The sequence below is a fragment of the Parasteatoda tepidariorum genome, chromosome 10 (genome assembly GCF_043381705.1).
Source record: "Parasteatoda tepidariorum isolate YZ-2023 chromosome 10, CAS_Ptep_4.0, whole genome shotgun sequence".
Taxonomy (NCBI): domain Eukaryota; kingdom Metazoa; phylum Arthropoda; class Arachnida; order Araneae; family Theridiidae; genus Parasteatoda; species Parasteatoda tepidariorum.
The window spans coordinates 83,781,316-83,807,385 of NC_092213.1; the positions used below are offsets into that span (position 1 = coordinate 83,781,316).

The 26,070-nt window shown below is 35.5% G+C and overlaps 1 protein-coding gene and 1 long non-coding RNA gene across 2 annotated transcripts in view; one reads left to right on the forward strand and one right to left on the reverse strand.

Annotated features, from left to right (window-relative positions):
* Window positions 1–1,984, reverse strand: part of LOC107442641 (tumor protein p53-inducible protein 11) — a 40,066-nt gene extending 38,082 nt beyond the window's left edge. Inside the window, exon 1 of the mRNA XM_016056263.3 lies at window positions 1,826–1,984. The gene's annotated coding sequence lies outside the window, so the exon portion shown is untranslated. The remainder of the gene's footprint in view (window positions 1–1,825) is intronic.
* Window positions 1–6,656, forward strand: part of LOC139426915 (uncharacterized) — a 35,182-nt gene extending 28,526 nt beyond the window's left edge. Inside the window, exon 2 of the long non-coding RNA XR_011638036.1 lies at window positions 6,380–6,656. This is a non-coding gene — a long non-coding RNA (uncharacterized lncRNA). The remainder of the gene's footprint in view (window positions 1–6,379) is intronic.
* The last annotated feature ends 19,414 nt before the right edge of the window (window positions 6,657–26,070 follow it).

The window sequence follows — 26,070 nt, forward strand, 5'->3', positions numbered from 1 at the left end:
AAAAGAGAAGTTATTTTAAGATCTTTCACTTCCATATAAGGAAAGATTAAACGATTTGCTATGAGTAATAAATAAATTGATGAGGCGTAAGAATACAGAAAAAGGCATATGACTGGGCCTCTTTACAACTAAAAATCATCCTATAAAATGCAGGAGCAATGTTTTTGCGTGACTTTTTGGTGTATAATGTTTACAAACTAAACTCCGTCGGATCTGACTGGAACTTTGTCCCCCCTCTCCAGCCGGGAGAGCGGGGATGTGACTTCGGCTTCACGATCTATATAGTAAATAAAATCTTGTGCACAACATGTTCTCATTATTCCTGCTTTCTTGACAAATAAATCCACCAAAATATAGGGGTTGTTGCCCTTATATTAGATATATATATATATACTCGAAATAAAAAAAAGTAATTTTACTATATGATTCTGATAATTAACATTATAATAATTTTTACTAAATCATTTCTAAAATTTGGTAGCACACTTAAAGAATTTCGGAGCACACAAAAATGCCACGGCCCATTGGTTGAGAATCACTGGTCTAATACATGCGTGACCCTCGTGATTTGCTGAATTATTGTGAACCTTGGTTTGTAAAAGGTTGAAGAACTCTTAGATTAATGTACTTATATGTCGATTTTATACTGCACTAATCATACTTTATTTCTAAACTATCATCTTAAATTTCTTTAGCACCACTTTATTGGTTGTCAGATAGTTTATATATAAGGTTAAACTGATTAGGTATATACTGATTAGGTACATTTAAAAAAAATGTATATGGGGGAGCATTTTCGAGTGGTGACTGGAACACAATTTTTTAATCGCCATTCCTTTTATATGCTAGTAACATTATATTAACTCGTATATATACTTAAAAATATGGTAAACATTATAAGATTCATTTCCTAAATGAAGAAGAATTTTGATGAAACAAACGGGAAATAATGTCATTTTCAAAATATTTTTTAAATATTCATTATAATTCCATATTTATTAAAAAAAAATGTATATGGGGGTGCATTTTCGAATGGCGACTGGAACACAATTTTTTAATCGCCAGTCCTTTTATATGCTAGTAACATTATATTAACTAGTATATTTACTTAAAATATGGTAAACATTATAAGATTCATTTCCTAAATGAAGAAAAATTTTGATGAAAGAAACGGGAAATAATGTCATTTTCAAAATATTTTTAGATATTCATAATAATTCCATATTTATTTTTAAAAAATGTACATGGGGTGCATTTTAGAGGGGCGACTGGAACACATTTTTTAAAATCGCCATTCGTTATATTTACTCGTTCTACGGCCGGTGGTGACCATTAATTCTGATGTAAATAATTAAATAATTTTTTTTGCTATAATAAAAGATTACAGTCATACGAGGGCTTATATATTTATTGTAAACAATGAGAGGTAGTATACATTAAGTAAACAAATAAATATGTTTGAATGAAATTCATAATCAAATAACTCTCAAAACATTTATTTTACGTTAAATTTGCAATTTGTTTTCCACGCCAGAGCAAAACACATGCAATAAACTGGCAGCAGTTTGTTTATATTTTATTTATAGTTTACACTACAGAACAGTTTTCATAATTTCATTAAACATTTTGCTGATTTTGTAAATAGCGTCGCTTTTATTTATTTTCTTATCTTACTAGCATTTCGTCAGCATAAACAGAGTGGTAATTCTTATTTATGATTGCTCCTGCTCAGGCAGCTATGTATAGAAACGAATCGAACACAAAATAATTGTAGATGGAGATGAACGATAATTCTAGATGTTAAAAAAGATGGGTGTAAACATACCTAGTTATCTTTGCCCACGGTTTATCATGTCCTCATCATCTTGGACGCCATGATATCGAAAGGGGTCAAAAAATCTATTTCCTGAGCAATAAAATTGTTCGATCGGGGAAACATCTCCACCCCTCCGATTCTCCTCTGAAATTCCTAAAGAGGTGAGGCGCAAGCGCACACACCCAGGATGCGCCCTCTTTCCCTTTTCTGGAAGAAAACAGATTTCACTCTCCTGATCGAAGATTTCAAAAAGATTCTTTTTTCCCCCAAAAAATACATCGAGGAGGCGGTTTCTAAACTTTTTGACGGCCTTTAATTCCCCTCTTTCTCTTTTTTTTTCTTCTTTTAATCTAATGCCAAGTTTTAGAAGTCAATTATGTATATAATATTTATGGGACAATAATGAAGGTGGCAATTTGGACAACTTATAAATGGGTTTTTGCCAGTTTCAGAATTCGAAGGTTTATCTGAACTCTCTTTTTGACAATTTGGACGACTTATAAATGGGCTTTTGCCGGCTTAGGTTCATCTGAACTTTCATTTTGACAGTTTGGGCAACTTATAAATGGGTTTTTGCCGGTTTAAGAATTCTAAGGTTTATCTGAATTCTCTTTTTGGCAATTTGGATAACTTATACATGGGTTTTTGTCGGCTTAAGAATTCTAAGTTTTATCTGAACTTTCTTTTTGACAATTTGGAAACTTATAAATGGCTTTTTGCCGGTTTAAGAATTCTAAGGTTTATCTGAACTCTCTTTTTGACAATTTGGACGACTTATACACGGGCTTTCGATGGTTTAAAAATTCCAAGGTTTGCTTTACATTTTACTCTCATCCATATTTTAATAAAAAATGTTTCTGCGCAACGTTGTTTGACTGGGAAAGGGTAGATCAAATGTTACGTAAGCATGTTTTTGGCGATTTTGTGATTTCCTTACCTCTTTTGTCAGCAAAAATAAGCAAATCACAAATCTTCTAACATGCTTACGTCCCAACATCCCCAAATTTTTTTTTCATCTTTAACTTTTGTTGTTATTTAATTTTACTCTCAAATCAAATAAAAGATTTAGCTTTGCATAAAACAAAATTCAAGCTTTATTTTTGAGTAAATAATTTTTTACGAATCTTTTGTGATTTCCTCCTGTGGTCACTGTTAAAACACGAACTAGAACATAATTAAAATGCAACTCTGTTTGAAAAAACTACCAATACTAACGTTGTAAACTTAACAACTTTTTAATAATCCTAAGCATAACAATTCTACCAAATAATAAACCTCATACTCAAGAACAAATCAAAAATTGGGGGAAAATATACTTGAGGGTGTCCCTTGGCGACTTATGTTTGGCGCCACACTTGTTTGCCCGGAACGCCGTGGTAACCCACAAACAGGACATTTATATCTATTACTAATTAAACCTACATTCATACACCAGTCAATCACTGTTTTTTTTTCATTGTTATTAAAATTGTACAGAAACTTAAGATTTATCTTATTGACAGTATTCATTTTTAGNGTTTAAGAATTCTAAGGTTTATCTGAACTCTCTTTATGACAATTTGGACGACTTATAAATGGGCTTTTGCTGGTTTAAGAACTTTAATGTTTACCTGGATTCCCCTTTTTTGCAATTTGGCCAACTTATACACGGGCTTTCGATGGTTTAAGAATTCCAAGGTTTGTTTGAACTCTCTCTTTCCTATACTCTAAATTACCTCTATAGATGGAAAAGAATTTACCCCAAAGAGATTTACCCTGAGGTTTTAACAGGTTAAACTGTCATGTCTTAAAAACGAAAAAATTATAAATGTTTAAAGCCCTTACATAACTTTGATGCATCGTCTCACTAATCCACTAATTTATTTTTTTCTCGTTAATTCAGCTTATAATATCTTCAATGACATTACATTTTACTCTCATCCATATTTTAATAAAAAATGTTTCTGCGCAACGTTGTTTGATGGTGAAAGGGTAGATCAAATGTTACGTAAGCATGTTTTTGGCGATTTGTTTACTCCCTTACCTCTTTTGTCAGCAAAAATAAACAAATCACAAATCTTCTCACATGCTTACGTCCCAACATCCCCATATTTTTTTTCATCGTTAACTTTTGTTGTTATTTAATTTTACGCTCAAATCAAATAAAAGATTTAGCTTTGCATAAAACAAAATTTAAGCTTTATTTTTGAGTAAATAATTTTTAACGAATCTTTTGTGATTTCCTCCTGTGGTCACTGTTAAAACACGAACTGGAATATAATTAAAACACAACTCAGTTTGAAAAAACTACCGATACCAACGTTGTAAACTTAACAACTTTTTAATAATCCTAAAAATAACAATTCTACCAAATAATAAACCTCATACTCAAGAACAAATCAAAAACTGAAAAACATCGGTGGCGTAACTAGGTCAATTAAAAAATACAACAATAACGAAGGCGCAACTAGATCACCCATCGTTTTGTAATTTATTATCGTTTTCAAATTCCAGAAAAATAAATGATCTAGTTCGTCACTTTTAACATCCCCAACTCTTTGATTAAATTATTTTTTTTCTTTCCTCGAATTTATCTTTGATTTCATATTGTAATTTCCTTAAGTTTATTTATTTTGTAACATTTGCCTCCATTTTTTTTTGTATTAAATTTGCCTAACTACAGTAATCTAGTTTTATGATTAACTTCAAATAAAACACATAGCTTTGCATGGAGCAAAGCTTACGTTTTAATTCATTTCCAGCTGTAATCAAAACTCAACCTCTGAAACTCTTAGAAAAATTCTTTTTAACTTATTCTTTCTCCAAACATAACTTTAATTTTAAACTTGCAATGTTTCCAAATGCTTGTTACAAGTTTTTTTGTTGTGTTTTTAGAAAAGTTTTTAAAATAACGTCCTACGTATGCATTGTGTACAATCCATCCACTTGCCAGTGAAATTAAGTAAATCACAAACCCGTCCCACCTTTAGGTACTTACATAATATTTCAATGGCTCCATATATAAACTCTCACTTAACTCTCACTCCATACGTTTAACTTTGAGTTTTTGAGTCCAATAGCAAAATGCAGTTTATTTATCCAGTGTTAAAAGTTCCATTGGGTTTTCTTTAAAGTTTTTATTCAACTTTTAAGCGGTATATTTCAAAAACCATAAAATACAAATACGGGACAGCTCTCAAATGTTTTTTTTTTTTTTTTTTTTTTTAACGGCAGGCACTGATTTTTCGTTCTTCACCTCGGAAGATGCCGGAAGTGTTGCTCATTTATCGCTACCCAGTGGGCACCTGTGAACCTAAGTCACGGAGGCGAGTAACACTATCCACGGAACACTGAGACAGATACCCGTTTATAGGGTGGGCCACATTCACACAACAGAGAGAGACAGACAAACAACCATGCCCTGAGCGGGATTCGAGCCCGCAACTATTGGCTTCACAGTCAGGCACGTCGACCGCGTAGCCGACCACCTGGCGGCGTTCTCAAAAAGTAGCACAGAGCTAAACTTTAAACTCTGACAACTCATTAAGTTTATTTACAATTTTATCTATAATGAAAAAACACCGAATCTAAATATCGCAAAAGTTTTCTATTAAAAAAATCAACCAAAAGAGATAATTTTGGACACTCACAACCAGAACTATGTTTATGCATTTTTTTTTTAAATTGTACTTTTTGTTTAAACTGGAGGTCTACTGTATTTATATCCTAAACGAATAGCAACCCTACGTAATTTGTATTTAATAGTGTGAAAGTATTTTAGAAAAAGCAATTTAGTAATTTGATACACGTCCAACTGTAGCTGACAAAATTGAGCTGTCATTTTAACAGAAAATACATTAGTTTGAACTTTACATCTATAAAAATCATTTTTCAAGTGCTTTAACACGTTGAATGCCACGCTAATTTTACATGGCTTGCCCGTATGGCCAAACGGTAAATAACTACAAACTAAATTTAGAAATATTAAACAGATTCTGATAGACTTTAAAAGTTGCATGACATATCTTTAAAAAAAAATGGTGAATTATATAAGCTTACGAATTGTTTAGAATTAGTGGTTATAGTTAAAGACGTAAATATTTATAACGAGGAAAAAAAATTATCTATATACACAATTTGATTTTAATAAATGTCTTAAGCAGTTAAATTATTTTATTCCTTATTTTTCCGTTTTATACTCACTATTCAGTGAATTACATCTCTTTTTTCCTAATCTAGTTAATATTAAATACCATCTTCTTAACAACAAATATTTGCTAAACTGTTTATATTTCTTTTTTAAAATTTCTCATAGTGCTTATTTTTTTTATCTATTTTTCGTAACAGTTTTTTAAAATTTATTTTCTCCCGTTTCAAGACTAAAATTTTTTCAAAAAAAAAGAAAAAAAGAAGAGAAATTCAAAATTTAATCATTCTAAATAAAAACGAATTATATTTCAACTTTAATAAGAAGTAATTATTTTTTTATAAGTTAATTACGCATGCAAAAACGAAGTGAATTAATTTCTTTTTTCAGAGGAATTCAGTCGCTAAAAAAAAATAATAATTTTTTTTTCTTTCCAGATTCTAGCCACGATGATTTCTACACATTTGATTTCAATGAAAACTTTTAGACCAAAGAGGAAAAATGGAAAAAACCACGTGCTGCCATCACGTTGTCATTACAAAAAACAATTTAAAAAACATTAGATTTTTGAAAGAATAACTTATTTTTTCTTCTTTTTTTTCACTTTTAGTGAAATTATTGAAAGACGAGAAATTAAATAAAAATGTATGTTTCCTTTATTTTCACTTTGTTCTCACTTTATAGCATAAACTATATGAAAATGAAAAAATTGAATCTTTTGATTTTCTTTCCTATTCATTTGCTTCCATAAATTAGTATTCTTATAAATAGGCATTGATATCCTGTATAACAATTTTTTTCTAATTCAATATGCTACTAAGTTTAACGAAAATGATCTTTTGCAATCACAGAGAAATTTATATATTACCATGAATAAAACTGCTGGTATAAAATAAAATGTTGGATCTTTAATAGGCAGCTTCAGTGGTGCCATCTGTTATAATCAAACTTAACAAAACGCCTAGCGAATAATATGCTATCATGACTGCTAGGCTTTAAATGTTAATGTAGGAAAAAAGCCGCAATTCTGTGAAAGTGAAAAGTGTTAATGATCTCATTTTTTTTAATATTTGTAAATGTACTCCAATACTGCACTGTCTGAGCTCATGAAAATTTGCAAAATGTGAAAATTATTCATCGATTTTAACAATTTAATCGAAGTAGAAAATCTTACGAAATTGGCGATATTTAAAGAGTTGAGAAATTTTTAAGTTATTTTTCAGTTCCACCTAACGCTGAACACCCAAACGGTGAATCCTAGAGCCTAATGTCAAGGAAACTGGTCATAGTTGGCTCTGCCTGGGCTGTTGCACCACTGAGTGTAATTTAAGCTAGTTTATTTTATTTTATAACCGTCGTTGAACAGCCGACCCAAAATTTGTGTTTCCAACTACTAATGTTCAACTCCGTAGTCTTGTCATTTTGAACCCAATCCAAAAGACAAGGAAACTCCTAAATCAAGTATTGAGGGAAATTTGCCATCGTGGAGGACTTTTTGATACAACTAATCCGTATTTGCGTTACATGGAGAGGAAAACCACGAAAATCCCCCACGGTTTACCTGACGGCAAGACTTTAACCCACGATCTGAAAGATGGTTTACGTCAGCACTGTGGTTGATGCGAGCCGCTTGCGGAATTCGAATCGACCAACTATCGCTGGGATCGAACCAGAGTCACCTCATTGGAAGGCGAGAGCTCTATCCCCTGATCCAAAGTATATTTACATGAAATGAATAAATGAGACGTTTGGAAGAGAAAAAAAACCTTTTTTCAGTATGGAGCCTGGTCACCTTTAGCAACGATGTGTGATGCTTTCTATTACGCGATCAACAAGTGCGAGCCATTGCTCTTACAAAGAAGTTGCAAAGGTTTAAGGAGGAAGATTGAGAACGTCACCCTAAAGCATCTAAAACATGCTCGATAGTATTCAAGTCCGGTGATCGTGGTGGTCACTCCATGCGCTGAATCGTTTGTTGCTGAGAATAATCATCAACTTTGCGAGATTATGGTCAAGATCATCAGCTATTGCACCAGCATAAGAGGGCACATAAACGTCAGGGAGGTCATCTCTATACACAGGCCCATTCACGATTCCAAGTGGAAAGACATGTAGTTCTAAGCGCGCCCCCAGAAGAGATATTATCATTGATATGAATCTCCTTCATATGAATCTTTTTTATAAATATTTGAAGGATGATTCCAGACTCTCTACAAATCAGACAACTCTTACTACACAGATTAGCATATTTTGTCTACTGTAAGAACTCCCCGCGAAACAAAGTCTGAGGCTGTCTGCTGCTATGGAAACGAGAATAGTGCATTTCAGGAAGGGTAGGGCTAACACAATAGACCGAAGGAAAAGATTCCCTTTCTCACGCCGACACGAGCCAAAACCTGTCTTGAACGATGACTGCACACCCCTACTTGTAATAGCTATACCTCGTTACCATAGTCACCGCCACAGGTCCAGACGAATGGCTAAGGAAGTTCTTATTTTAAACAAACTATACCTTTAGACTCATCCGTGAAGAGAACAGAACTCTATTGGTCAGCCGTATGTCGCTGCGCCCACCTCAAACGTTCCCTTCTATGGTACGAAGAGAATGGCTCTCCGATGGCTGTTCGCCACGGCCGGATAAGGAGCCTCAGAGGCCATAAGCATTTAAAAATGTGACGCTTCTTAAATGTAATTACGAACATCAACACAAATAAAAAAATGTTTTTCTTACTTAAAATAAAGTAAGCTTAAAAAAATTAAAAAAAATTATTTTATGACAAATTTAAAACTTTTTGCAAAGGATTTAGAAAAAATCAAAATTTTTCATTTCACTCTTTGAAGAGTTTTTAACGCTCATCACATAGTCTGTGTAGAGCAAAACTGATATAATTTTGATATTTTCGTGTTTATTTTTTAAAAAAAAAAACTTCCTGACCCACATTGACCCTGCTATTTATTTCGTTTTAATTCAATACAATATAACATGATTTTTTTTCAATTCAAACTTTCCGGGTGTTTCGTGATGTCTTCGAATGAGCTTTTTAAATTTTTGCTAAAAATTAAGTTAAAAAATTATTTTTATTATAGGTCTGAAGTTAAAAATTCCTGTAAAAGAATCATCGAACTTATTTTTAAGCGTATCAAATTTTAGCTAAAAGTAGTCGAAAATATGTTTGAGTTGTAATGTATACAAACTTTTCCACCATCTTAGAGTATGTCATTTCAAATAACAAAATTTGAACGAAACAGATTGAATAGTTAACAAATTTAAGAAAGCCGTACATTTAAAATTTGATCCCTTAAAAACTATTCCACCCAATTTCATTTAAATTTTGTATTTTGTCATTGAAAATAAAATACTTAACAACTAGGAGGCTCCACCCCCTGCTCGCTAGCGCTCGCCAACCCCCGAGAATTGCTACGTAATCCTATGTGGTTTACGCCGTGAACCATGGCTCGCTGCGCTCGCTCGCCAATGAACACAATGTTCTAGCACAAAGACATAATATATTATCATCAAAGACACAGTATTGTACTTATGTAGAAGAATTCTACCAATGTTCTTATTGGCTTTTAAAAAAGTATATTAGCTATTTAGATTGTACATGGTGAAAAAATCAAAACATTAGCTAAATAAGAAACATATTAGCAAAATAAATTATCAAATATTGCTTCACTAATATTCTGCATTTTAAAGCGTGAAAATTCAATGCATAAATAAACGCGAAATATAAAAAAATTCAATGCATTCAATACAAACACTTAAACGTTTTTTAGACGTTTAGGTAGCTCCCAGTAGAAAAATATCAATTCAACAGCGGCCTTTTAAAGCATTCTCACTTCAATTAATTAATTAATTCCTAATTGAGTTTAAATTAAATATTGTCATGTTTTTAGTGCATGAATCTGAATTGAACAACCTGATAATGCTCACTCTGGTTATTGTTATCTGGTTGCTCACTGCGTGCTCTTGCTCGCCGAATCCAATCAATTAAAAATGAAAACTGTTGCCAGCGCGAGAAAAGAAATATCATCGGTTTTATTGATACATACATACATATGTACGTATTAGCGTTTTATATAATAAGATAGATGTAGCAGTTTATATTTCATATTACCTTCTCTAGATAAAATAAATTATGGCAATTATTATTTTATATGGAATTATGTTCGGATGAATGAAGTTTATAATTGCATACAAAAACTTTTTGATTCGCGTAAAGATTTCTCGAGATACAGCGAAATACGCAAAAACTGAAATTAACACGAAGGGGTTCAAAACTTTTAATCACTTTCCTGTATAAATTATTGGTACCATATTTTCCAGATGCCCTCCCCCCATATTTAAAGGGTCAGAATATCAAATCTGTCGAAATTTTTAAAAAATATGTTTATTCTGAGAAAGTACTTTTTTGTGCCTTATTTCATAACTCAAAATATCGTCAGTATTAATTTTTATTTTATGTTTTATAACCGTAGTTGAACAGCGTACCCAATTCTTGGGTTTACGACTACTAATATTCAACTCCGTATCCTTGTAAATTTGAACCCAATCCAGAAGACAAGGGAACTCCTGGATCAAGGTATTGGGAGAAATTTGCCTTCGTGAGGGCTTTTTGAAGGAACTAACCCGCATTTGCGTTACATGGAGAGGAAGACCACGAGAGGCCTTCCACAGTTAGCCCCACGGCAAAGGGATTTTAACCCATGATCCGTCAGCCACTGAGAATTTTTCACATCAGCACTTTTGTCGGTGCAAGCCGGATGCGGAATTCGTATCGACCAGCCATCGCCGGGATTCGAACCTGGTTCAGCTCAATGGAAGGCGAACCCATGGGTGCAAGTTGAAAAAAAGGCCAAGACTGAAAATTTTTTGACTGAAATACCTAACATACACAATACCCCCTTGACATGTGCAAACTATTTAAGAAAGCTTTACCATAATACATCAAGTTTAAGTACTGTACAAAAAATATTTATTCATCTGTCTTTTGATAAAATAACAACAGGACATAAGAAATTTTGATAAAATAACAACAGGTCTTTTGATAAAATAACAACAGACCAATAACGTAGACCTAAAAAATATTTTTAAGGACAGAAAAAAAGAAATTTCCGATTTCCGTCCTCGAGTCAGTCTCGTTTCCGTCTTACTTCCGTCCGCGGACATTTTCGAAAGGCGGAAATCCGTCCTGGAGACGGAAGACTTGCACCCATGGGCGAACCCTCTATCACCTGAGACATCGTGACTCAGTATTAATCAATTAACATATTTAAGGTTAAGTCATCGAACTAGTAAGATTAAGTATGTGAAAATTCGATCATTACATTAGACAAAAAGTTATTCTGAACTTTCACTTCTTGTTTTGCGTACAGTATTTGGTCATTTTATCGTAGGCTGGATTCCTCTCAATAATCACCAAATTATTCATTTGGTTTAGTATGAAATTAAACTCAGATTACGTAATAAAATATGTCAACTTTTTCAACATTAATTTTGAAGCTAATTCAGTTTTTCCATTGACGAGTATACGTAATTCGAATTTGAAATAATGTAATTAAAATCCATTCGTTAAAGTGACTTAACACTATGACACATAAAAATCACATAATGCAGTAATAACATTTGCAATAATCTGTAAATGTGAAGGAGGGAACATAAGTTAAACTAACTTAGTAAAAAAGAAAATTGTTATTTCTTACGTGAGTCGTGAAGTTTTCAAACAATCTCGGAGGGATTCTTGCTTCTTTTTATGCGGTCGTTGCAATATAAAAACTTGAATAGATTTAAAATGAAACAGTCTCCTTGGACATGAAATAAACATACAGTAAATACTCCTAAACACACAGATCGGGAAGCAATCTAAAATTTATTTTAAGTTTTAAATGTTCAATTTGCAAATGAAGAAAATCAGTAACTAATCCTGGCCAAATTATTAGGCTCTATACAGCTGTATTGTTTTTCCTCGGATGAAACCGGTTTGCATCTGATTACGCTCCTCTATCAATGGGTTAACATTGCAATGCGATACGTTAAAAATAAATACAAATAGGAAGTATATAAAAAATGAAAACCCATTACATGTATGTTTAAATATAAAAGTATGCCGGCCAGGTGGCCGAGCGGTTAGCGCGCCTGACTGCGAAGCCAATGGCTGCGGGTTCGAATCCCGCTCTGGTCATGGATGTTTCTCTCTATGTGTTGTCCTCTGTTGTGTGTGATGTGTGAATGAGGCCCAACCTATGAACGGGTTTGTGGCAGTGTGGCGTGGGTAATGTTGCTCGCCTCCGTGACTTTGGTTTCACAGGTGCCCATTGGGTAACGTAAAATGAGTAACAATTCCGGCATCTTCTAAGGCGAAGAATAAATTTCTGTGCCTGAAATTTGAAAAAAAAAATATATATATATATAAAAGTATTGCCTATAAGCTCGTTCAAAACATGCAATTATTAAAAAGCTACAGTGCATCTTAATTATCCCGTGAAACTCTATACAGCTTTATTGTTTTTGCATGGCTGAAACCGGTTTGCACTTGTTTACGTTCGTGTATCAATGGATTAACATTGTAATGCAATACGTTAAAAATAAATACAAATAGGAAGTATATAAAAAATCTCCTGTATTCCATTACATGTGTGTTTAAACATGAAAGTATCGCCTATAAATTCGTGCAAGTTGNAGCTAAATACAACACTGATAACAGGGTTGGAGCCCTGTTATTATATATATATATATATATATACATAAGTATTGCCTATAAGCTCGTTCAAAACATGCAATTATTAAAAAGCTGCAGTGCGTCGAATCATTTGGTCTCATTATTATAATATACTAATATAATAACTGATATAACAGATTTTCTATATTTATATGATATATCGTCTAATGTATCCTATCTTCTAATTTATATAATATATCGTCTAATTGAACCCATTGATACACAAACGTAAACAAGTGCAAACAGTCAGATAAAAACAATAATGCTGTATAGAATATCACCTGATAATTAAGATTTTACACAGAATCTTAAATGTGGCCATGGACTGTAATTGGTTTCAAAAAATATGTCAAACAAGAAACCTCTCTTCTATTAAACCTTCCCACTTTTCTCTAACAGAAGTCTCCTCAAAGAAAACCAATTTAAAAGTTTAAAGCTTATTATAAAGTCGCCAACATGCTTCAGAGATGAAAAGAATGTTTTGACTTTGACACGTGAGTGCAGAAAATCAATTTGTTACACTTGTTAACGCAAAGCTTCTCTTCTCCCTGCTCCACAGTTTTATATTTCACGTCTCAGCTATCCACCGACCCTGTAGGTGGTCTATTATATAATAAAAAAAAGCCCTGGTCATTTTGTAATGAGATACCGATACACTTCTTTCTTTTTCGTTTCGGTGAGATTGAAATACAACACAATAGCTATTTAGTTTAAACCGTGATCTTGCAATCGATTTAAAACGAGTTTTAAAAAAATCATTTATCGAAATTTGTTTTCTTCATTTGTGCTTTGTGGTGTCCCCCGAACCTCTGGTGCCCTACGCACCTGCTTAGCATGCTTAATGGCTCATGCGGCCCTGCTGGTCGCCTAGGAGAACAAACCACGTTCGTAAAGCCCTCTACATACAGTAAACGTGAACCTCAATTTTGTGGTGGGTTGGTTTCGTATGCCCCTTTAAGCAGAGGGATGCGGTTGTTCTTGTTTGGCGCCATCCATGGCCAATAATTTGACTTCTGCCACACCCATACGTCACACCCGTTTAAAGGGCGGACCCATTCATACACGCATTCATTCATCTACACATCGTAATTTCAGTACCCCCAGAGGTTTTGATGTGTTATGGAAACATGGAGGACTTTGCGACTCGACAGATTTAACGTGTATAGGTCACCATTTACTACACTGGGAGTCTTCGCCCAGCAGAGTTCGAACCCATGAACTCTCAGACATGAACCCAGCGCCCTACCGACCAGGCTATTCCGGCCAATCGATCAGTTCTTCGGGCAAAAGATGCCTGGAGGTTGCGGTTACAAATTGGCTACCTCGAATTTCTAATTTCGGAAACACAGCACAATTCACAGGCTTGTCATCAAATATTTTATGCTCATTTCAGATGACGTTATCGCAGTGCAGCGCCACTAATTTAGATATCAGCAATTTTCATTTGCTGAGCCGGGATGGTTCAAGGGATAGAGCGTTCGCCTTCCAATGAGGTGAACCGGGTTCGAATCCCGGCGATGGCTGGTCGATACGAATTCCGCATCCGACTTTCACCGACCACAGTGCTGACGTGAAATATCCTTAGTGGTAGACGAACCATCAGGCTAACCGTGGGAGATTCTCGTGGTCTTCCTCTCCGTGTAACGCAAATGTGGGTTAGCTCCATCAAAAAGTCCTCCTCGAAGGCAAATTTCTCCCAATTCTCGATACAGGAGTTCCCTTTTCTTCTGGAATGGGTNAAAACAAAATAAAATGATGCCTGGAGGTTGCTGTTGCGAATTTTCTACCTGGAGTTTCGAATTTTGGAAACACAGCCCAATTCGCAGGCTTGTGATCAAACATTTTATGCTCATTTTAAATGACGTTATCCCACTAATTTAGATATCAGCAATTTTTATTTTCCCAGCCGTGATAGCTCAGGGGATAGAGCATTGGCCTTCCAATGAGGTGAACCGAGTTCGAATTCCACCGATGGATGGTCGATACGAATCTGCATCCGGGTTGCACCAAACACTCTGCTGATGTGAAATATCCTCAGTGGTAGACGGATCATGGGTTTGAGTCCCTTTGCCGTCAGACTAACCGTGGGAGATTCTCGTGGTCTTCCTCTCCATGTAGCGCAAATGCGGGTGAGTACCATAAAAAAACATCAACGTAATTAAATTTTTCCAATACTGGTTCCAGGAGTTCCCTTGTCTTCTGGATTGAGTTTAAAATTGCAGGGCTACGAAGTTGAACATTAGTAGTCGTAAACCCAAAACATTGGTTCGGCTGTTCAACGGCTGTTATAAAATAAAATTAAAAATCACATAGTTGCTTTTTTAAATGTCCAAAATATATATTAGGTCTAGTTAAGTGCCTTTGCCCGGTATGCCCTACATCAATATGTTTTTACGGTTCTGCTCCACTGCCCAGTATGCATTTAACCGGCACTCCAAATACTGATATTTATCCCAATCTTCTTTCCTCAGCAGATATTAAAATATTGAATAAATATAATAATATCAAGGAATATATTAATACCAAATCGGATATTACAAATATTTCGGACATTCACCAAAGCGACCATGTGATTGTTGACATTCACCGGTGAAAGTCGACCTTCTCTTGATTTTGGTCATTCACTGTAGCATACTCACCGATAAAATGAAAATACTTTTCATTTAATAACATTTTTCTTTAATTTTTTACATCAAATTCTTTTTACACCACTCACTGAATCTTTCACAAACAAAAGCATTACTCACACACAACCACACAGCATTATTAATAAAAAATCAATTTCCGGTCCGGTTTATACGATTCATAACTATACGATAGGATAGGCAACATAAACTAATCTGTAAAGATTATAAAAACAATCCCTTGTCTAATATTTTAAATGATTCGTGAATTAAAGCATTTAATCAGATTTCATATCTCTTATCTAAAGTTGCATTTTTAAAACATTTAATCAGCTTCAATAATGAGTTGCGTGGTTTATACAATTCTGGATGTTAATTATTTCTTGAAAATCAATGTTTTTTAGTCAAGCGTGTTTTATGAGTAGGCAGGAACTGTCTGTTTGCGTGGGATGCTATTTTTAGGAAAACAAAGTCATTTAATACTCCCCCACAAATTCCCGCCCCCCTATAAATAATTATCTCTAGAGTGATTCTGTGGTGGAATCAATCAGTTGTGGGTGGTTCTCTACTCCCCCCCACCCCACCTTCTGCAGTTCACAAAAGGGATTAAGTCTGGGGAATTCTTTTATGTCATGATTTCCAACGAACTCTTGAGTGGAAAAATTGAAGCCAAAAATTGCTGATTAAATAATGAAATAAAAAGGATGAAAACCTCTTCAAAAGGTTTTTTTTTTTATCTTGTAAGATATTTTACATCATCACTTGGGTACTATGTTTTGCCTCGCAGATACAATTGCCATGTTTTTGAATAGAAATAATAACGTGCTTACGTAATAGTTTAAAATAAGCTTACACAGTCAACTCTGTCTATTATGAAAACCTGACGTTCAAGCAGTTCATTGGATTATAAATCAATGATTTAGATAAAGCTTTAAAAGAGTTTTTGAAAGATTTAAACAATGATCAGAATCTTTCTTTAGCAATTACATATACTATTAATTTTTAAACGAGATAAGGAATCGAAATTCACAATAATTTGTGGTCTTACATGGGTGCTTCCTAACCTTTCCCGACTTTCCAATCAGTTTTTTCCTTAAAGTTCAGGTAATAAATTTTTAAAAAAAATAAAGGCTTGCATTTTATTTTATTTTATAACCGTCGTTGAACAGCCGACCCAATTTTTTGGGTTCACGACTATCAACATTCAACTCCAAATCCTTGTCATTTTGAACCCAATCCAGAAGACAAGGAAACTCTTTCGCTCAAGTATTGGGAGACATTTGCCTTCGTGTAGGACTTTTTGATGGAACCAACCCGCATTTTCGTTACACTGAGAGGAAAACCACAAAAACCTCCCACGGTTAGCCTGATGGCAAAGGGACTCTAACCCATGATCCGTCTACCACTGAGGATATTTTACGTCAGCACTGTGGGTGATGCAAGGCGGATAAGGAATTCGTATCGACCAGCCATCGCTGGGTTTAGAACCCGTTCCATCTCATTGAAAAACGAACGCTCTATCCCCTGAGCCATCACGGTTCAAGGTTGCATTGTAGTTGCCACAAACTATAGCCAGGAGGAAAATCTCTAAGAAAAGAGAGCCAGTCGTTAAAGGCCATCGGGATGTAAATGAACGAACCAATTAACCAACGAATATAGTATCTAGCCTTTTATTTATATTCTTTGGCTTAACGTTTGATAAACACGTTCATTTATTACGGCCCATTGAGGAGGTGGGGCCGCGTTGATTGTTTATATTCTGGATTGCTTTGACTTAATAATTTTAATTTAATTATATGGGGCCGGGATAGTCTGGTCGGTAGGGAGCTGGGCTCATGTTCGAGAGCTCGTGGATTCGACATGCTCGTGGATTCGACGGTCACTTCGCTTCGATTGCGCATGCGCTAGATCTTAGTTCTTTCTGCTAAATCTGAGAATGTTGCTGATCCTGTAAGTTGTTTTTCTGGTATAGCGTACCGCACTGAGCAAGTTCCCCGTGTTAGTTACGTATTCGAAAGGCTGGACATTTTCACTTTTCTATATTCTTTGTCTCAACTCTCGGTTAACCTCTCGTATACGGAAAGTCGTACAAACCCACCATAGTAAATTATATGGGAAGGAATTTGATGAATTTTATGTTCCATGGGCCGCCTGGAACTATTTGACGGACCGGTACCGGTTCATGGTTCTGGAGGAGACCACTACACTGCCTACTTGAAAAAAAAGAAACATTTATTTGTCAAGTATTCACAGGAAATTTTATCCTCATTATAGAGAACAAAAAAAAAAAAAAAAAAAAAAAAAAAAAAAAAAAAAAAAAAAAAAAANTGACTTAATAATTTTAATTTAATTATATGGGGCCGGGATAGTCTGGTCGGTAGGAAGCTGGGCTCATGTCCCGGAGTTCGTGGATTCGATATGCCTCCTGAGAGTCACTTTGCTTCGATTGCGCATGCGCTGGATCTTAGTTCAAATGTCGCTCTGCTAAATCTGAGTATGTTTCTCATCCTGTAAGTTGTTTTTCTGGTACAGCGTACCGCACTGAGCAACTTCCCCGTGTTAGTTACGTATTCGAAAGGCTGGACATTTTCTCTTTTCTATATTCTTTGTCTCAACTGTCGGTTAACCTCTCGTATATGGAGAGTCGTACAAACCCACCTTAGTAAATAAAATGGGAAGGAATTTGAAGAATTTTATGTTCCATGGGCGGCCCGGAACTATTTAATGGACCGGTACCGGTTCATGGCTCTGTAGGAGACCACTAGACCACTACACCGCCTAAGTGGAAGAAAAAACCATTTATTTGTCAAGTTTTCAAAGAAATTTTATCCTCATTATGGAAAGAAAAAAAAACCAGAAGTTTACTAAAATAATAAATTGGATTAAAATAAAAAAGTTTTTGATAATTGAAAAGCACTGCCTAACAAAAGTTTCATACGAATTAGTTCAACACGTAAATTTTCATTCCCCTCAAAAGTCTTAAAAAATTGAAATTTTTCAAACAACAAAGAAATTTAGTAAATTTATCAAACTTTCGAGACATGTCGGATAAAAAGCATATTTCTTTAAAATTTTTTACATTAAACGAAACATTGTTGATAATAATAAATAAATTAGTAAGAAATAAAATTTTATACATAAAAAACATAAAATTTTAATAAATAAAAAAAATTGAATGAATAAAATAAAATATAAAAAAATTTCCGATCACAGTAATATTAATAATAATGGGGATAATTGAGTTAAAAATTTAATGGTTCCGGAAATATGATATATCGGAATCCCCAATAATAATATACGAAAAATATTTATCATATTTATCGATTATTATTTCTATTATATTTTTCTATTATTATAATACTTCTATATTACTATTGCATTATTATTATTTTCAATTATTATTATATTTCTATATTAATACGAGGCGCATCCAGAAAGTAAGTTTCCCTAATTTATAAGAAAAAAGAACTCACACTTTCTGGAGCATATTTATTGGCAACAAGTACAGCAATTTTTCAGCTATTTTTCAACATAGCCACCACCAGAATTGAGACACTTGTCGTATCGTGGGATCAACTTTTGCATCCTTCTGTCATAGAACTCTGCCACCTGTGAATGGATCCAGCGTGTGACAGACGTCTTCAGCTCTTCGTCGTTGCCAAAACGCTCACCGGAGGACAGGAATTCCTTGAGGTGCAAGAAAACGTGAAAATCGCTGGGAGTAATATCAGGGCTGTAGGGTGAATGATCAAACAACTGTCAGCCAAATTCCGTCAAAACAGCTGTGCGTCGTGCCGTATATGGACAAGCATTGTCATGAAGGAGCGCAACAGCTGCAGTAAGCATTCCACGACTCACATGTGACTTATGATTGGCGAGTCACAATTTCCGCAGTGTTTCACAGTAACGGTAGACGTCTGTTCCATTCAGAGGCGACAGAGTTCTATGACAGAGGGATACAAAAGTTAATTCCACGATACGACAAGTGTCTCAATTCTGGTGGCGGCTATGTTCAAAAATAGATGAAACATTGCTGTACTTGTTGCCGATAAATATGTTCCTGAAACTTTTTTTTTTTTAAATTACATCTTTTTAGTAAGCTTGGCTTAACCCCGTCCCGCCTCCGGTGGGAGGCATCCGGGGATACTGGTTACCCGAAGTGGATGTTCTTGACTGCTCAATAGGAAGAGTTTCTTCGGAGAGTGTCTGGCAACGAGAAGATGGCAGCACGTCTCGTCGAGGGTTGGCCCGCAGACCTAAAGCATCCCCTCCAAGGAAGTGGGGTGGGAGCACGGGTGTACAGAACGAGTATAATTGGTTGAGTTCCTGATTTATTGAGATGGGGGCAAGTAGGCGCTAGGCCGGTCTGGGCGCCACACGCGTAGAGCAGCCAATTTATTTAAATTCAAGTAGAGTTACATGGCATGGATACAGTTCACAGATGTAGAGAATCCCAGGCGCAAATACAATATGAAATGCTAACAGAAGTAGAGATGATCCATTGAACAAACATAATGTAGTTTTTACAAGTGAAAGATGATAAATATGATGGCAACTATGAGCAGAAGTAAAGATAATCAGTACAACAGACATAATATGGTTTTTGCAGGTGAGTGAAGGGGTTGTACGACGCAACCACACTGCTCAGTGAGCAATTATAGCAATTACAATAATAAGTTGAGACAGATGCAATGATGATGATTACAGAACTGCCCACAGCTCAGCTTTAAATACAGTGGAATTTTCACAAAGTCTGAATTGGCATTGGTCAATCTGGTTTCCATTTTGGTAAACTACAAAGGCGCAGCCGACTCTGGTCTCGTTATTATATGTCATTCTTGACCCATCAGTGTAGATCTCCATTCCCGTGTTTGTTGGTGGGTTAAAATTAAAAGAGATTTGATAATGTTCTGCGGGGTGTTTATATAGTAGGTCAATCTGTCTATCAGTAGGTTTATCATGTAAATAGATATTAGAGATGTCGGCTTCTGTTCTGACGATCAGGTCAAGGGGTATAGTTCCTGCAAGAATTTGTAAGGCCGAGGTGGACGTGGTGCTATAAGCCTTGGTTATGTTTAGCAAAGGTAGTCTCTCTATTTTCCTAATCTTGTTAAAAATTTTTACCTTCTCACTATACCAGATCTCAGCTCCATAAATTACGATTTTTTGAGTACACTGTAAGTAAATCAGCTTTCTTATTTTTGGATCTAGGCCCCAATCGGCTCCCGATAGTCTATTTAACTTGTATTGTAGTTTTGAAATTTTTGTGTAGAGTTTCTCAAGATGAGGGAGCCAAGACAATAGGTTGTTTAAGCGAAATCCGAGGTAGTCGATTGTATAGTGTACTCTAATGGTCTGATTATCCAGTTTTACGGTTGGTTTTCTTGTGATCTGCTTTTGCTTTGGGAATACGATTGCCTGTGTCTTGGTAGTACTAAATGTTAATTCATGCTTTTTAGCCCAGTTTTGGTATTTGGTTAGTATATTCGACATGGTGGGCCCGAGGCGATCCACCACCGTGCCCACCACCGTGACCATAAAATCGTCAGCATATGCGATGGTTGATTCTCCCTCACTGTACGACTGTGTCAAAATGTCATTTGCGATTAGGAGCCAGAGAATCGGTCCGAGGCTAGAGCCCTGTGGTACACCTTTATTTATGTGTTTTCGCATTGTCAGAGATTTTGATTGATGTATAACAGCTCTATCTGTTAGGAAACTCTGAATAAGACAGGTAAGTGTCCATGACGTGTTGATATTAACCAGTTGCTCCATAATTCTGTATTTCCTCACGCTGTCGAAAGCGTCTTTGATATCCAGTGAGACTCCTGGAGTATACTGTCCCTTGTTTTTTGCTGTTTCTATGATTTTAAGTAGTGACCTCATGGCCGTTGCAGTAGATCTTCCCGTTCTGAAGCCGTGCTGATTTGTGTGGAGATAATTATTATCCTCCAGATAGAAAAGGAGCCTGTTTGTGATCAGCTTGTCTAACAGCTTTCCCCAAGTTGGTAGAAGGGAAATGGGTCTATAGCCATCCGGACGATGGAGGTCCTTGCCAATCTTGGGTATAAGTATAACCTTTGCGGTTTTCCAGGGCTGTGGAAAGTAGTTAAGTTCGAGACATTTGTTCATAGCGTGTTGTATCCAATAGGGGTGTATACTCCAGATTGGTTTGAAGACTTCAGTTGGTATTCCGTCAGGTCCTGGTGACTTATTGTTTCTCAATTGTTTAATTGTATATTCGATTTCTGTAGTGGTGAACGGTTGTTCTATATTGTTGTTGATGATCTCAGGCATTTGTTGTTCTATTTCTTTCGAGAAATGATAGTCGAGAATATGTTCAATAGTGTCTCTGAAGTTTTCGGTGTAGGTATCATCTGGTTTCAGTTGTGACTTTAGGGCAGTTTCGCCCAAAAATCCACCCCTGGCAATGTGGTATTCTGAGCCGAAGCATTCCTTAGTGGTTATTCCGGCCAAGTGAGCTCTCAGGGCCTCCGTCTTGTGTCTTCTGATGTTTTTGATATAAAGGGATTTTTCTTTTTTGTATTCAATTTTCTTGATGTTACGTGTTATCTGATTAGAATCAGACTGAAATTGCCTTCTTGTGGCCCTTACCCGTTTTCTCTGGATAGCAAGGTCTAACGACCACCATTTCGGGCTTTTGGGAAATGATTTACATCGTTTTTTCCTCGAGGCTCTGCAAGCATTTTTGATCCCAATTGTTGCAATTTCGATATATTTATCTATATGTTCTCTAGTTTTTATTGTCTCCTCCTCCTCCTGTATACCTTGTGTGAGTTTTAGTATATTTGCTGACAGTGCGAATAGATCCAAGTCCTGGTAGTTGATCTTATCCGCTAGATAAACAGTCTGTTGTTCCTCTGTTGTTTCCATTTCTATTAGTCTGTGGTCGCTTAGTGTTTCGTGGTCGATGACCCTCCAATTCTGTATCTCAAGATGTTTGCTAGTATGGAGCGTGAGATCAATCCAGCTATCACCAAGGACAGAGTGGTAAGTTGAAAGCGAACTAGGGTCATTGGCCACCTCAAGGTCCATGAGCAAGATGAATTCCATCATCTCCCTTCCCCTACAGTCGTCCATTGAGTTGCCCCAAAAAATGTTTTTGGCATTGAAGTCTCCATTAATGATAAAGTCCTTTTCGGGGTGATTAATAATGAGGGTCTGAAGAGAGTTGAGGATTGGTGTGAGTATTGCGGAGGGAGGAACATATACTGAAACGAAAAGGACCGACCGCTCTGCCCGTGCCAGCTCGACTACGACTAGGTCTTAGTCGATCATGATGGGAAAAAGGTCAATCTGTCCCCTACGATGGATAACTGCGCTTCTAGGTTGCAAGTCCCCTGCTATAATGCCGATATCCATCTGAAAACCGGCAATGTGGATGTGTTTTCACATGTTTTCAGTAAATACTAAGTCATAAAAATAAATTTGAATTCAAATAAATGACATGTAATTCGTTAAACCTATTAGAAATGTGCTATAGTATAATTCGTAATAAAAATAAAAAATCGTCAAATAAATTCGTAATACATAAATTCGTGAAAAAAAGCGCTTTCGACAAAATACTAAAATAGAGATCTATCGACAAAGACTACTCACTTCTGCCTATCTTAATAGTATGAGATTTCCGCAGCTGATGCTCTCTGTTTATTTCAGTTTCCGTTTTTAAAAGCGCTATATGTTGAGCCACCTCAGCTAGATTTGGCATGTGACATTTTTAGCGGCAATCATGGGTCGATTCGCCGTGTAAGAGAAATAGTAACGCAAACAAAACAAAGCAAATATTGCCACCGGCGGAAAAGAAATTCAGCCAAAATTTGGGAGCCACGTAAGAGAATTATATATATATTAGATTTTTCTACCATAATTATTAAAATAGAACGAAATTGTATTTGGATGTTGAATATTGTCCATCTTTGTACTGGAGACTAAAACAATTATCGGTTTCAGAGTAAATGACAAACAAATAATGACCGAAAATAGAATGGAATTAATAAAATTAACGGAAGATAAACGTTTAAGAAATGAGGTAATATAAAACAGCAGTGAAGCGCATTAAACCAAATGGGTTCAATAATCAAACTTATTAAAAATGTTTTATTATATGTTTTAAATATGTTATATGGTAAAAATGTTTTTTAATTCTTTTTACTGTTGTAATTTCTATTTTAATTTTAAATATCTGTATTTACTTATAACGACAAGCCTGCCATAATGACTGTTTCATCCTATTATGAATAGTCGTTATAAAGTCGATGAAATGACAAATTCTTCTTAAATTTTTTATTATATCTTGGTTAATAGATAGTTAAGTACTATGTTATTACTTTCTTTACAACATAATGAGACTGGCAGATTGGTAATTAGTCGAGATTCATATTTTCAGATCTCGAAAGAAAAAAAAAACCCATTGAAAACTCAGTGGCGTATCAGACAATTGTAAATTTTTTTTTCCAACAAAAGTCATAATATTTTTCACCATCTTAAGCTTTTTATTAAAAATCGATTTTAAGAACAAAACAAAACTATTACATGCGTAGTGGTTTTGATTATACAGTCCTTAACTGTATTATTAGACGCACTGTAAGATTCTGTGTAAAATTATAATTATCAGTTGATACTCTATACAGCTGTATTGTTTTTACTCGGACGAAACCGGTTTGCATTTGTTTACGCTCCTGTGTCAATGGGTTAACATTGTAATGCGATACGTTAAAAATAAATACAAATAGGAAGTATGTAAAAAATCTCCTGAGTTGCTCTTGTAGCACAATGTGTACTTGTACCTGTAGCTGTCCTGTAGCTGCACAATGGGCTATTGGCGACGGTTTGGGAAACATCCCTCAGGATGATCCAAGGACATGCCATCACAATTTTGATCCTCTGCAAAGGGCAATCCCTCTACTGTAGCCCGACGACCTGAACGCGAAGTCGTGCGCTTACCGGTAGAACAGTTTAACGAGGACTAATACCGCACACCCTCGGTCCTTTTACCCAGACTGATCCAAGTTGTCACCCTCCCGCACACTGATGCTTGACTTCGGTGATCTGCTGGGAACCGTGTCTTGATGATCAGTCCACTGCGGGACAAAAACTCTCCTGAATGAAAACCATATAAAAGTATTGCATATAATCTCGTGCAGATCATATCATTATTAAAAATAGCGCGCCTAATCATTTGATCTAATTATTATAATATACTAATATAATGCTTGATAAAATAAACATTCTATATTTATATAACATATAGTCTCATTTATCCTATCGTCAAATTTATATTCTATATAGTCCAATTTTACCCACTGATACTGTAAAATAAAGCTGTAAAGCTGTATAGTATCACCTAATAATTAAGATTTTACATAGAATCTTATAGTGCGTCGAATAATAAGGCTAGGAACTGTAGTAAAAAATAAGTGGGACACTTTCTATTTATTCCCTGAAAGGTATAATTCAATAGAAGATTATTTCTTCGTTTCCAAAGCTAACTAAACCGCCTATTTGATATATTATATAGGATTTCTTTCTTCTGAAAGTGATCTATTAGACCGCTCAATTTTATTCTTTCCGCCCTGGAGTCGGATATTAAAAAACTTGTAATGACCACTTTCCATTCGTTTGGGTCGAAAATTATTTCTAGAGGGGAAAAAAAAAGAATTCTTTGGAAAGAAACGGGAGCCGTCATAAAACTGGTGCACCTCCCACCCCCTTAACCAAAGGTTATTTATCACCCTGTTTAAAATCGTTTGCGGAAAGAAATATTCAAGTGATACGCGGTAATAAATTCCACTGATGAAAGGGTAAACGTCATGCTGACGTCATTTATCCTGAAAGTAAACTTTCATCAGATATTTTACAAATAATTCTGAATAAAGCATCTTTGTTTGTAAACATTCACTCTTTTATCAACACGGCAAATTGAAAGGTTTTTAATAAGATAAGATCTAATGTGCCGGGATAGCCCTATTGGCGGGGCGCTGGACTAACATTCGTGAGAACGGGAGTTTGAATCCAGCCAGCCTTAGACTCCCTGTGTGGTGACTGGTGCACGTTTGGCATGCTTGTCATTATAAGTAAATACCCATATTTAAAGTTAAAATAGCGCAATAATAACAGTAAAGAAATGAAAAAGCATATTTACCTCCTTTGAGTGCGTCTTTAATATTAAGATATTTTCAATTTATAATTTCCTAAGTCTAAGTTTAGGCAAATAAATGTATTTATTTTCTCAATAGCTTTTAAATGGGCCGGGATAGCCTGGTTGGTAGGGCACTGGGCCCATGCCCAAGAGGACGTAGGTTCGATACCCGGCGGCTGAAGACTCTCAATGTAGTAAATGGTGACTGGTGTACATTAAATCTGTCGGATCACAAAGTCCTCCATAACAAATTGTACCTCTGGGGGTACTAAATTGGAGATTGATCGTTCACTGGTTCAGGTCAAAATTAAGATCTTTGGATGAATGAATGGTTCCGCCCGATGAATTGTTCCATCCGATAAATGGTTATGACGTATGGGTGTGGCAAAAGTCGAATTCTTGCCCATAGGACGATCGCACCCCTTGACCTAGTGACCTACTACAACGACATAAGATCTAATTATTTTTATGGAGAAAAACTTTCTTATTTTTGATGTTGTTGTTGTTGTAGTTCATTTACGTCGCACTAGAGCAGAACAATGGGCTATTGGCGACGATCTGGGAAACATCCCTGAGGATGATCCGAAGACATGCCATCACAATTTTGATCCTCTGAAGAGGGCACC